The sequence below is a fragment of the Nannobrachium achirus genome (assembly GCF_963921795.1).
Source record: "Nannobrachium achirus genome assembly, chromosome: 1".
Classification (NCBI taxonomy): Eukaryota; Metazoa; Chordata; class Actinopteri; order Myctophiformes; family Myctophidae; genus Nannobrachium; species Nannobrachium achirus.
Window position 1 is genome coordinate 7,694,749 of NC_137810.1, and position 15,067 is coordinate 7,709,815.

Genomic DNA, 15,067 nt, shown 5'->3' on the forward strand with positions numbered 1-15,067 from the left:
GTCTGTGTTCAAGTCACACTCTGTGCTGGTTTTTATGGTTGTGTCAGTAGGCTACTTGGTCTTATGGTTGGATGGTTGGTCGTGCACATGTTTTGTGTAATGTTTAAGTCTCATGTTCTCCTGTTTATCTGCAGTCCTTTCTTTCACCACTGTCGCACAAACACCTTGTATCTAGAAGTGTGTTTTCGTAAAGTAGGCCTAAAAGCCCTGCTTCGTCATACAAGACTGTCATACAAAACTAGTGAATAGCTGATCTACAAGCACACAACACCTCACATCCCGTGAGGCGTTGTGTGCTTGTAGATCAGCTATTTTCACTAGTTTAAATCATATTTAAAATGATGCATACAAAACAGAACGTTTTGGACATACAAGGTTTCCACCCGACAACGATGTGTTCAAGTAAAATCTACATTTGTTCAAGTTAAAAAGCCTAGTGTTATTCAAGCCTCCTGAGTTCCATGTTCGGAGTTCAGTTCCAATTGGGTCCCAAAACAGCACCAGGTCCTGACACTGTGTGACAGAGAAGGCTGTACTTTACACCGTGCTAATGTGTCTACCTGCTGGAGGCAGTAATGAACAGATGTTCTCCTGCACTTTGATGACATGCTTAAAATAGGGACAAGGTTGAAAGGGTTTATCGCTGAAAGTGATATATTTGGATACTACTCTCTACCAGGGGTGTCACACCAAATTCTGAGCCCTGGGTCCAAGGATTCACTGTGGGCCCCCCTATGAATGTTCGCCGTATAAGCACTCTTCTGATTCCAGATTGGATGGAATTGATATCCTGGCATGAACTTCTTCTTACTAAAAAAGTTTCATAGACAGCTGAAGAGCCCCGTTACTGAAGTAACTCTATGCAGCAGAAATTATTATTATGGAGATCGAGCTATTTAACACTTATTTTAAGAAGAAAATATCACTTCCACCACCTGTAATGTGATTTTATATCCTGAAGGCTGCACCTGCAGAGCGTCTCAAACAGTGCCTCTGCTGTGTAGTTTTGATGTTATTGGGAAGTCAATGGAACGTGAAATGAGCTGGATATGTAGCTCAGCCTAGTCAAGCAGAAAATATGAGTGGGCCGCTTCTACTTCTCTACTTGAACTAAACTGATGTCGGCGTTGATTCAAGAAGGAGATTGTATTATCTGTAAGCTCCAAAACATTTCAGAAATGATCAAGCTATTCAATTCACCAGATTGGTGTCGGTGAATGTTTTTTTTTTTTTTTTTTTTTTCCAGTTATATTGACCTAAGGTGTCCTTTCTTTATAGGTGTTAAATGATGTAAAATGCTGAAATTCTTCAGCCAAAGCTGTGCGAACATTGTGCTGATATGGTGTGCTTGGGAACAGCCTTGTGTTTCGTGTTTCTAGGTTTCTGTGTCACAAACGTAACAACACAACACCAGCCACTGTGACAGTGAAATATACTTATAGGCCTATTGTAGTACAGGCTCTCCTCAACAGTGTACAGTAAAGATAAGATCAGCATATGCAAGGTCATATATTGAGTGAGTGGTTACTGTATATGAGGTTCATCATGTCTTTGTTTTATGTTATATTTTCTGCTCACTATGTAATTTTTTTATTGTCTAGTTTCTTATAGGCCTACTTTTATGATCTGTTTTTATTTTGTATTTGTTTTGTTTCTTTTATATTTCAGCCCAGAATACACGTACTTAGATTTACCATACATTTAGTTTGGCGATGTAGCTTAGCTGTGATGATACAGATTATCTGCTCGAACATGAGATAATCTGATAACACAACTCCCCAGAGAAAGTAATAAACAGACATAACATGTACAAATATGTATAAATAAATCATAGACACTCAGACTGATCCATAATAACAATACAACCTGAACTGCCTTCACAGGAGGAGGCCGGGGAGGAGGAGGGACTTTTAAACACTGACAGCTGTCCGGTCAGTGCGGCAGCAGACATAGACTGAACAGACCGAAGTGAGACTGCTTAAATGTAACGCCTGAGATGCATTGTGGGTAGAGCGTATACTTGAAGCTTGGAGCAAATGAGAATGAACGTAGTGGCTGACAGCACTTGTGGGCGTATGAATTAACCTGATATCAAATGAATGAAGAGGGGGGATCTGGGGAGAGAACAACCACATATTCTGACTTCCATTTATAAAAGAACTTCCGCTAGCTCAATTTGTTTTTAGACACTAATCCATTCTAAGTATGTTATGTAAATGGTGCAGTTCTCGTATAGGCTAAGCCCTCCTAGGGTTTCCTACCTCACCCGCCACAACAATAATCTGTCATCTTTCCTAGGAAAGAAGTATGTACAGTATATGTATATGATTCCTGTTTTGCAATCAATACATCTACTGGTAAATACAAAAGACATTCTTCCACTCATGCATGTGCTAATGTACAGTGAGTAACAGAATCACAGTGTAGTTTGCAGAAGTACTTTGGCATGTGGGTAGAAGAATTCAATTCAATTCAATTCAAAGGGCTTTATTGGCATGAGAAAACATACATTTACATTGCGAAAGCAATACGATCAGTCAATACAATACAATCAAAACTAAATATGTACAATACCCAGGGGGCAAACCAGCCTTTTTTTAGGAAACCTGCATTTGCCCCGACATAAAAGGTTGTCCACCAGAAATATTATCTATGACCCAGTAGGATCACAACCTATATGGACAACCCGGTCAATTTGTACGGCAAAGTTCCAATATGGCCGCCTCAATATTAGCCCCTATTAGTTTTAATGGGGGGTGAATAGGGAAAAAATTTAAACTGAGGGATAGTTCCACGAAACTTCACAGGTTGATCAATGGTATACATATGAATATTTTTTGTATTGCAAGTTTCCATGAAATCCAATATGGCCGCCACAATATGGCCGCCATAATGTAAGGACCCAGAAAATAGGTTTTGCCTCTAACTTCTGAACCAGATGAGCTAGAAACGCAAACTTGGTGTCTATTTCATGGTGTCTGACCATGGGAGACTCAATGGAATAGCTAATTTTATTATTGGGTGTGTCTGGACCTTTATTGTGCATATTTTCAAGATGGTGGATTCCCAAAATAGAGCTTTAACATAATTTCTACCATGATTGTTGACTGCTTTTGCAAATACAAGCAATATGAATCCATTTGCTAAGATTTATGGCACAGAAGGGACTTATACCTGTATTATTCTTGAGTTTGCATGTTGTCAAAATGGCTGTAAACGAGATATTATATTTCCTGTCCGATTCTACTGTATGTAGTTGTAGCAATGACTTCAGATAAAATCAGAGACCAAAACAATGTATCTTAGAAATTATTTTTTCATTTAGAAAATTAATAAAAAAAGAGAGAGATTATCTCAATGAAATGAATGCAACTGCCTTTTTGGGTCTTTCACACATAGACATGCACATGCTTTCCAACAACTTCAGCTTCAGGGAAATTATAATGAACACATGATTAAAACAGGCTGCATTATAATGCAAATAATTGCTAGTCACTATCACTGTCATGTGTACCTATCCTGCTGCATCTTGTCTCCAGTCCTTGGCAACGACACCCCAAGTAGCATGCAATTCCCTTCTTCGCACATGAAGTTCAATCACCCGAGAGAGACTTGGAGTAGAACCGCTGCTCCTTCACTTGGAAAGGAGTCAGCTTAGGTGGTTCGGGCATCTAGTACGGATGCCCCCCGAGCGCCTTCCTAGGAAGGTCCTCGATGCACGTCCCACTGGGAGGAGACCCCGTGGCAGACCTAAGACCAGATGGAAGGATTATATCTCCAGACTGGCCTGGGAACGCCTCGGTATACTCCCAGAGGGAGTGGAGGAAGTTACGCAGGATAAGGAAATCTGGAAGTCTCAGTTGGAACCGTTACCCCCGCGACCCGATTCCGGATAAGCGGTTGAAGATGGATGGATGGATGGATGGCACATGAACAGTTTTTCTGGCAGCCTTTGATACAGCTACATGATATTGCCTTGTCCATTGATATAGGCCAGGCTGGCTCTGTAGATGGACAGGGGACTGCCTTCCCATCACTGAGAGACCATCCATATTCAGTGAAGCAAGGGATGTCTGGCTTCGCGATGTGTGCAGTTTTATCTATTATGGCTGCAAGAGCAGCTCTTTTCAGGTGCAGGCCAAAGGCATTTTCTGTAGGTGGCAGCAGCTTCAACAGGGTTGATCGGTTATTTAGGAACTTGTACACTCTCAGCTTTGCCAGGTCAAAGTCCTCCGAATGGTCAGCTTTTGATGCATATACAGCTATCGTGAGGTCTCTAGCCTGATTCTTGACATCTTCTGAGAGGGAATTTTCACCAAACTCCTGAAGTGCAGGGAGATCTAGACCCATGCTGGTCTTGAACCATGCCTTCTTTCCAGTGAAAAAGGGATAGCTGGTGGTATCTCTGCCACTCAGGCTGTGAATAAAGGGCAGGGCACGACACTGTGCGAGTCCAAGGGCTGAGACCATGTGATGGATAGGAAGATATGCATCCTGCTCTGTTCTCACCCACAGCTCTGGAAGGTCTAGGAGGTGGGTGGCAGCATGATATAGATGCCTATATCATGCATGCTATATCAAGGCTGCCAGAAAAACTGTTCATGTGCGAAGAAGGGAATTGCATGCTACTTGGGGTGTCGTTGCCAAGGACTGGAGACAAGATGCAGCAGGATAGGTACACATGACAGTGATAGTGACTAGCAATTATTTGCATTATAATGCAGCCTGTTTTAATCATGTGTTCATTATAATTTCCCTGAAGCTGAAGTTGTTGGAAAGCATGCATGTCTATGTGTGAAAGACCCAAAAAGGCAGTTGCATTCATTTCATTGAGATAATCTCTCTCTTTTTTTATTAATTTTTTAAATAAAAAAATAATTTCTAAGATACATTGTTTTGGTCTCTGATTTTATCTGAAGTCATTGCTACAACTACATACAGTAGAATCGGACAGGAAATATAATATCTCGTTTACAGCCATTTTGACAACATGCAAACTCAAGAATAATACAGGTATAAGTCCCTTCTGTGCCATAAATCTTAGCAAATGGATTCATATTGCTTGTATTTGCAAAAGCAGTCAACAATCATGGTAGGAATTATGTTAAAGCTCTATTTTGGGAATCCACCATCTTGCAAATATGCACAATAAAGGTCCAGACACACCCAATAATACAATTAGCTATTCCATTGAGTCTCCCATGGTCAGACACCATGAAATAGACACCAAGTTTGCGTTTCTATCTCATCTGGTTCAGAAGTTAGAGGCAAAACCTATTTTCTGGGTCCTTACATTATGGCGGCCATATTGTGGCGGCCATACTGTATTTCATGGAAACTTGCAATACAAAAAATGTTCATATGTATACCATTGATCAACCTGTGAAGTTTCGTGGAAATATCCCTCAGTTTAAAATGTTTCCCTATTCACCCCCCATTAAAACTAATAGGGGCTAATATTGAGGCGGCCATATTGGAACTTTGCCGTACAAATTGACCGGGTTGTCCATATAGGTTGTGATCCTACTGGGTCATAGATAATATTTCTGGTGGACAACCTTTTATGTCGGGGCAAATGCAGCACACCTTCCTTTGCCCCCTGGGTACAATTGAAGGGAGTGACAGTTTTCATGTATGGAGGTTATACAGTATGCAGACAGTGCAGGGATTTACACAATGAGTAGTAGTCTTAAGGTGGTTGTGTCCCATTTGTTATCCTTCTCCTATCACGGCAGCTCACGAATCTTGCTGGTGCGTTTGCACATTGTTGTACTTCACCCAGCAGACGTGGGAGTTTCTTTTTTATTTGTATAATTTGTCATGTTTTCAAACTGTCCTTGGTTGGTTATGATCTGTGGGAAGGTATGTGTCTCTAGAAGACTCTCCCAGTCCCAGAGTGAGCTGGACAGAGCCCTGCATGATGCTCTGGCACTGAGTCCCATGCACATCATTACTGAGTGTTACATGACAAGAGTCTTTGATTATCCTCTGGGTCAGTGCATGGCTCTCTAACTTTTTCCAAGGACCCCACAACTCTCAGAGTTGCTCCTGGCCTTCACTCTCTACTCCTCTGGTCCCAACATGTCTCACATGTCTCACATGTCTTACATGTCTTACAGCATGTGATTGGCAGCTCATGTTCTATGCTGTTTCAACCACTCTTCGTTGTCCAACCATCCAGGCTCCTGGTGGATCATGGCCATAAAACACTTGATTCTTTGTCAGAAAATATTTAAAAAACACAAAAAAGGGTATTTATTAAATATGGTATATATATATATATATATATACATATATATATATATATATATATATATATATATATATATATATATTAGTAGTCTTTAAGGTATTTTTTGACACAAAATTAAATGTTGTATGGTCATGATTCACCAATCACCAGCTAGCAGCCTGGGTGGCTTGGTTCCAGTCTTAAATATTTAATATAAATATTTTCGGAAATCTCGATCTCGAAAATGAATGGGCTTTCACTCTGTGGCTCCACTGCTACAGTATGCCCTATAGGGCTGATACAGCAGCTGACCAAATCTGCAAAAGCTATAAAGCCTTGTCACTGCAAGATAAAGTCCTCGCACCACAAGTGACCTTGCTTCTGAATTAATGTCAGACATGTATGAAAACCAAATAGGATTGCCATTGTCGATTTTTCATGGCTGAGGACGAGACACTTGCTGCAAAGGAATCCAATCCTAGCCTGGTGGGCCATCCCTCATACTGTGTTCACTCATTCCTCCTTCCCACAGTATGAGGTCTGGACTTCAGCTGATAGGCACCGAGTATGAGAAGTTGGCCCTGATCATTTTCTGATCGGGGCCAATCAGTGACTGCGTTTCAACTGCTGTCCGCACAACAAGTGAAAAGCTTCCCCTGATTGGTCCATGTGTAGATGGTGACCTAGATGCTTGCTGCAGAATATTCAAAACAACATGACTGCCCTTGATGCAACAAGTGTAACAGTTAATGCTGAAACAATAAAACAAGCAATAAGTGCAGTTATTTCAGAGTTGGAATCAATTACAATAATTAACAAAGAACAGGAGTATGCGCTAGCGGAGTTCATCGGCCGAAAAGACGTGTTTGTTTGCCGTTCTTCCTACTGGCTGCACTCTGATGACAGATGTTTTGCTACGCTGATTGGTTAGAGGAGTCTGTCTGTCAAGGCAAGTACTCCCACCCACTTTTCAAGCTGCCTATAGCCTAAAGTCCAGACTTATATTGTGGGAAGGAACGAGTGAGTAAATGCACAGTATGAGGCTGGCTGGCCAGGCTAATCCAATCCCACATGACATTATACCAGGGAGGTCACTGGTACCAGGAGAGAACTGTGCATACTCTAGGACAGTGGCTCTCAACCTGTGGGTTGGGGCCCCTAGGGGGGTCCCCAAATTATTTTGGGGGGGTCCCCAGATGATTAACTTAATGTGCAACATTGTTTTCTCACTCAACAGCAAACAAAAACATAACGTTTAAGTGTATAGAGGGTCTGCACATTTCTAAAGTGACAATTTAAGGAATTTTTAATACCTCTAAAATGATGAATTTAACATTAGCCAAATTGTCAAATATTAGTGGCAGAAATTGTGAAAATAAGCGATCTACATGCTCACAACGCCTCGCAACGCGGGCCGTTGTGAGCATGTAGATCGGCTATTTTCACAATAGAACAGTACAAAATGTAATGCCTCAACTCATAGTGCTAATATGATTATGTTTTTATTCAGACTGGTGAGGACAGGAGACATGAGAGACAGAAACAGGATAAATACAGTAGCCTGGGACGACTGGAGAGGGAGAGAACAAAGGTCAGAAACACAAAATATGTTTGTTGGACATTAGGCCTAAAAACAGTCAAGAAATCTACTGAGGGATTGTTAGGCTGAGAGAACACATCAGGCATTCAAAGCTGAATGAATTCAGCCGGGGGAACACAGCAGGGGAGCATAAACTTATGATCTGCGTGTGTTTTGAAGGCCAGGTTTTATCCAGAGCACAATACTGCCAATCACTCTGAATCTTCCAAAGCCTGCTATTCAGGTGTATTATATATATCAAGAAGTATCACAAATACTCACGCACGTTAAATATGTTTCATCCAAAATACAAAATACTCAAATTGTTGTAATTATTGTTTCTATGATGTTTAAAAAAGGACACCAGGGTGTGTTTATGATCAAGGTCAAGCTATAATGAAAAGCCCAAAATAGGTATGCCAGCTTGAAAGTGGTTTAAAAAGGGTCTGAATTGTGTCTGGATTTCTTTTATTGCCCAAATCTCACTTTTTTGTGAGACGAGACTCACAGTTCAGTTCTTTTTAAAGTTGGTGACAGAAATGGGCTTCCATCCACACAATAGAACCCTGAACTTTCAGTCAGCCACGAATATAATGCATTTTGAGGGCTGTCAGTTTGTCAAATGGTTGGCAGCAGCTCACTGTGAGGTATGATGGATTTGCACACGCACGCACACACGCACGCACGCACGCACATACGCACAGAGAGAGAGTGAGGGAGAGAGTGACAGAGAGCGAGACAGAGACAGAGAGAGACAGAGAGAGAGAGAGAGAGAGAGAGAGAGTGAAAAGTGAAAGGTCAGAAACATTTTTGAAAGGCTTTCTCCTTTAAGCAAACCAGGCCTGATGAATTATCTATAAGGAATTCTATCAGGACTAATATAACATTTACAACATACCATCAGTATATATGCATGACCATCAGTATATATGCATGGGACCGCAGCTCTGAGCAATAACTGCCATAAACTATGTAAACTATCTGTCCACTATCTAAAATTAGATACAGCGAATAAACGATCTGTAACGTAGGCTATATCTGTTCCCTATCTGAGGTGAGATAGTGGACAGGCTCAGCGGTCACAGTAGTCTGTTTTGACAGAGGAATGCTGCTGTTTTTCACCTGAAAAGATTGCACAACTTCCTCGTATTCAGCCATATCTGTATTATTATTATAATAATTGTTTTAATAAATAAAATACATCCCTTTAGCTTTGTGTGCCTTATAGAAAAATTAAACAGCAGGGCCTTTCACTTTGGTTTAACAATGATTTCGTAGCATCTCTTAATTACATTTCTTTCTTTGTGTTTTATTTGCTTAAGAATGCCATCTTTGCTCTGCCAGTAATAGCCATAACACGCCATGTCCGTAACATCAACAATGGAGGCAAATGTTATTCACTCTTACGGTAAGAGTCTTACCTCGTCTCTGTGGTGTGTTTGCTAGATATGATTGTACGCTTGCTTGCACAACAAAGTGTTTTCACAGTGGTTTTACTACTGTACCACATTCTTTAATATCAGGCCAGCAGTGAAAATTGAACAAACAGTATCGAAACGACTGAAACTGAAGATAAAAAAACTTTGCAGAAATGTCCATGAACTCCAGTTCACACCGAGAAAAGTTGACTTAATATCTGATACAACTTAGCTGCATCAGAGTAGTGTTAAGGCCATCCACACACCAAGCACAATAACTATGGAGATGTACTGTAACTCTTACTGTAACTCAAGTGGATGGCAGAGTCCACAGCACAACCATAAAGACGACAGTGGTTGTCGATATATTCATATTTATAGTTATAATAATAGTTAGAGTGCTTGGTGTACAAGGCCTTTTAAAGTGTTTGTGACATGCTGTTTCTGTTTGCTATGACGGGTTACCCCCATTCAACCCCCAACAAATAGATGAACAAATTATTAATAGTAAAATGTGTGAGATTTATTTCAAACTAGTCCTGTGCCCGGGGGGGGTGAGCACAGGGGTGTCGGGTGTGCACAGACAGTATCTAACTTCTAGGAGTCTCAAAAGTAATGTTGGAGTGCCCGTTGGGCAGATCTTCATGCCCATACATGGTGTTCAGTGTCCAGGCCAGTCTGTGATGTCAGTACTCTGACGTCAGAGTATGACGTGATGTCAGCATGCAGACAGACGGTTACCATGGTGGCGAAACTGTGTAGTATCAGTGATGTCAGCATGCAGACAGATGGTCAGACAGACATTCGCTAAATGAATAGTTAGATATTGCAACAGTATGCAGCAATATGTAGGCCTGGCAGATGACTATGGGTAGGACTATTTCTGTTGTGTGGACCGCCATAGGCCTACTGAGGAGACACAGCTAATGATGGACATTAATTCACGTCTGGATGTTTTAAAAGTTTATATAGCCTTCTGTTTTGGAGCCAAAATAAAGAGAGTCCCTGGAATCCCTCCCAGTCACTTGCAACGAGGGAAATCAGAAAAGTAAACAGCATGTGGTACAAGTGGTACAAGACAATAAGGCTAAAAAGATAACACAAAAAAGAGGAACTTGTTTTCATCGTGGTCCTAATTATTACATTCATCAACATAGCATAAAAAATGAACACAATCATGAATGAGAAAAAGGAAAAAAAAAAAAAAAATTGATGGAAATGTACATTTATCTCCCCTTGTCTAAATGATTCATAAGCCGTACTCTATGTCTGGTACCTTGAACTCCTATCATCTTTATTTGTCTTTATTCTTATCTGCCTAGTTTTGCCTGAACCTGTCCAGCTGTCCCATGTTCCACTCTCACTGTTTCTGATGCTACGTCACCTCTCCATGTGGAATCAATAAAGGTTGATCTTATCTTACAAGTCATAAGCCCCCGCCCCCGATCGATCGCAATAACAGTGGGCCGGGCATGCAGGTGTGGGACGGGACGGCTGCTTGACCCCATTAGCCCTGAAACAGCTGACTCAGCACTTCACAAACTGCACTGTAACAACAACAATCCCAGACTGAGAAGAGAGAGAGACGGCTGACCTGCACCGTCTCCAAACTGCCCACTCAGCTGCAACATAACGTAACTTCATCAACACATAACTGTATGGCAGAGAGGAGAGGAGAGGACAGGACAGGACGCTCTGTCCATACCGTGAGGCCGGAGTTCATCTTAGCATAGATTTCCACGCCACGGCTTCATGCCATGCATCTTAAACTCCCTCTGAGTTAAATCACCACCAGCTCCCATGCACTAGCGTTAGTCTGCCCTGTCCGTCTCAGGATCAATTTATCGACCATATGTTTCCTGCTTTTATATAAGTATGTCTTCCCATGGTCCAACATGCCACTGTGCGTGGTATCTTTAAACTACTCTACAGAATGTCATGGTATTGGTCTGGCACCGACTAGGAAGCCTCGCAGGCCATCCCGAGCTACGTCATCACCAATGTTCTCGGTCTGGTGTCCCTCCCATAGAGTCTCATTATGAGAACTTATTTTCGAATTTCCAATCAAATGGCTGCATTTGGAGTGACCCGCCTCACACCGCTCCTGATTGGTCGAGCGGCTGCTGCACCGCTCAGATTTTGTAAACAAACATGGCGGCCCACATACACAACGCGAGTTCAAAAAACGCAAATAAAAGCTGCATTAAACAAAGTTTTAGCTGAAATCAACGGCATCTCAGAACTTAAAAAAGAACAACAGTTTGCACTTTTGGATTTTTTGTCTGGAAAAGACGTATTTGCTGTTCTGCCGATGATGTTTTGGTGCGCTGGTGGCTACTAACTGGACCCCTCAGTCAAAGTGAGTAACTACATCATCGTAATGATGTCTATGGACGTCTCCCCTGGGAGAGTCTGGCTGTTGCGAGGCTACCGATAGGGGCCGTAATATGGGACACCTCCACTGGGTGTAAGTCAATAAAATGATCGGTTACTATCACAAGCTGTGCCATCAAAACTACTTATATCGCCTAATGACCAATTAGAGTAATCTTCAAACTACAGTAGGAAACACCCAATATATATTATCAGGGCGTGTTTATGGTCACGGTGAACTTTATCATTAACAAGGGGCAATTTGTTGCCGAGCCGGCAGTAAATATAATCAACACACAAACAATTAACACTAGAAACATGATTTGTTTGTTCATCAAAAGTTATGAAATATTTTATTACACGGCTTGGTTGAATGCTTGATTCTGATTGGTCAATGGCTGAAATCAGCGGTGTGTTACATGTATTTCTTGATAACAGACTGCTCCACTCTATAACAGGCCGCTGCCTAATCAAAGGCTCAGAGCATGTCCTGCACTGTGTGAATTTTGGCGGTCGTTATGGAGAAATAAAAATCCCTTCAGCCTGTCGGGATTTTATTTATCCATACCGACCACTCAGCCACATGTTATCCCTTACCTACAGTATATAAAAATTTCATAAAGGGTCAACTGACAGCGAGTCGGTGGGTGGATGTCAGAAACTTAAAATGCGTACCTGTGAGGCGCACCGACACTCCATATCTGCACCAAACGTGCCACAAAAAATGTACACTGCCATCACAATAGCTACACCAAGGACAGCGTGTGGCCCCTAGGGGCTCCTGACTGCCACAGGTGCACCGTCGCTCCGATCCACACGAAACTTGCCACAAACACTGTTCAGAATGGCCACACCATCCATACCAAATTTGCCACAAACGCTGTTCAGGGGTCTGCCATCACAACAGCAACAATAAGGTCCATGTGTGGCCCCTAGGGGCCCCTGGGGGCACACTGTTTCTCTGATTGGCACCAAATCTGGCACAGACACCGTTCAGGGATGCCATTTGTACACTCTCTGTCGTTAAATGAACGCTGATGATTTTACCATGTAAAACTTTTCATTGCTCAATCATTGCTATGGCTGAAAAAAAAAATTCTCGTCTGGGGGTCTCCTGGCATATCTTTTCAAATGTAGGACCTCAGGCTAATCCATTTGGGGGTCCCTGATATGAAAAAGTTTGAGAACCACGTTGTTAGCTAACCACTTTCACCCTGGCATTCCCATTTTGCTCACGTCTTCATTATTGATTTATTGTCAGTGTGTGACACCATCAAAACAGGGCTTAAGTAATGTTAATGTAATGCTTTTATATCACAATATTATTTCATTCCACAAGTGTGAAATCCATGAAAGGTCTCACATCAGTGGAACTCATCTCTGCCTCTGTTTAGAGTCTCATGTCTGCTTACGTGTACTTCGGCTTGGCCTGGCCTCTCCTCAGCTGAACCTGTACCTTAAGTTCTGAATGAATGTCTCTTTCACCTTCACATGCAAGACTAGTTTAATGATGGGACACGCCTTGGACTTAATTCCCTGTCTCTGGAGGCCGCCCAGCCGTACAGTATGGCCATGGCATACTGATGGACTCCCTGGAAGCGCTAATGTAGAGATATGATTTCAGCTAGCGTACCCAAAACTACCCACGAGTAAACTAGCTGACACCTGCAAATGTGCTGTGGTGGAAAGTAGCTAAGTACTTACTGAAGTACAAGTGAAGTACTTTTACTCTACTTTATTATTTCCATCTTTTGGCACAGGATACTTCTACTCCACTCTATAGACATACAGCATATTATACTTTTTACTCAATGATTTAGCAGCAGTAGTAACTAGTTATGTTGCCGAATACTTTTTAGATGATTAAATACAGAATCTCATGACCACCACTGCAAATGTGTAAACATGGCATTGATTATATTGGATGATTAAATATGAACTACTTCTACTGCATATGAAACGAGTAGTAGCCTAAACAATTACTTATTTTCTATCAATTACACACCCCATGAAGACTTCAATTTTACATTGTATTTATAGAGGACAATTATAATGTATTAAGGCATATTTGTCGTATTAGCCAGGGATCCCTTTAAGTACCAGCTCTTATGCCTAAAATAAAGGCCTGTCCATACTGTCTCCGACCACTGAACTTTTCGTCAGAAAGGTCCGGTTCAACTACAAAATAACATCACTTGCATCTTCTTAAAAGCATTGCCCCGAATTAGAGTTTGGAAAGCTGCACATTGGAAAGTCGGAACTCTCAGATGAAAAGTTTGGTGGTCGGAGACAGTATGGACAGGCCTTTAAGTTACAAAGGCATAAGACCTGGTACTTAAGACAATCAAAATACAGCCCTTTAGTCTCCTATTGACCGATGTCCCAGTCATCGAATTGTTGTCTAAGGAATGCGACATTTGTAACTCAAATCTTGCTTCTGGGTCCCTGGAACTAAATATTTTGAGATGGGGTCAGTGGCCAAATCCATATCATTTTGCGGGTCATTGACATGAAAGAGTTTGAGCACCACTGACTTATAAACTTTATGGATTAGAATTTAGGAGACATTATAGAATTGGGTCAATAATATTCAAAGACTTCCTCAAATTGTCATGATTTAAAAGAAATAGCAGATCTACAATCTTGTAGTGCGGCACCGAGTACCGCTCTTGTGAGCTTGTATATCTGCTATTTTTCAATAGCAAAAGCATAAAAATGATGGTTAAAGTAATATTGTGTTCCATGTCTTAATGGAATAATGCTCACTGTATTGTATAATATAGATTGTCACTAATACACAGCGTGCTTTCCATTACATAACTGGCAGCATGTGTCCACCGGTCATTAAAGCAAGGCTGGACTGGAGCTCAACAATCGTCAGTGTCAGTGGGCAATATAACCATAAAGAATCAAAGTCGTTAGTGAAACCTCCGAGCAGGGGCGTCACAAGGGGTAGGAAACTGGGACTGAGTTACCAGGGCCCAAGGTGGAGGGGCCCTAGTAACTTTAGCTATTGAAAAATAGCAGATATACAAGCTCACAGCGCGGCACCGAGTGCCGCGCTGCGAGCTTGTAGATCTGCTATTTTTGAAAAGTCGTGAAAATGTGCGCAAATCTTTGAATATATGTATTTTTTAAGTGAACATTTGTAACTCAAATTTTGCTTCTGGGGGGGTCCCTGGAACTAAATATTTTGAGATGGGGGGTCCTTCACATGAAAAAGTTTGAGCATCACTGACATGGAAACATAGGTTTCTTGGAACATATTTTCAAGATTTTTCAAAAATAGCAGATCTACAAGCTCGCAGCGCGGCACTCGGTGCCGCGCTGTGAGCTTGTATATCTGCTATTTTTCAATAGTTAACATTCATGGGGAGCCCGCAGTGAATCCTTGTACCCAGGGCCCAGAATTTGGTGTGACGCCCCTGCCTCCGAGGGGAGAGAGAGTGGACTCGAGTGTTTGCT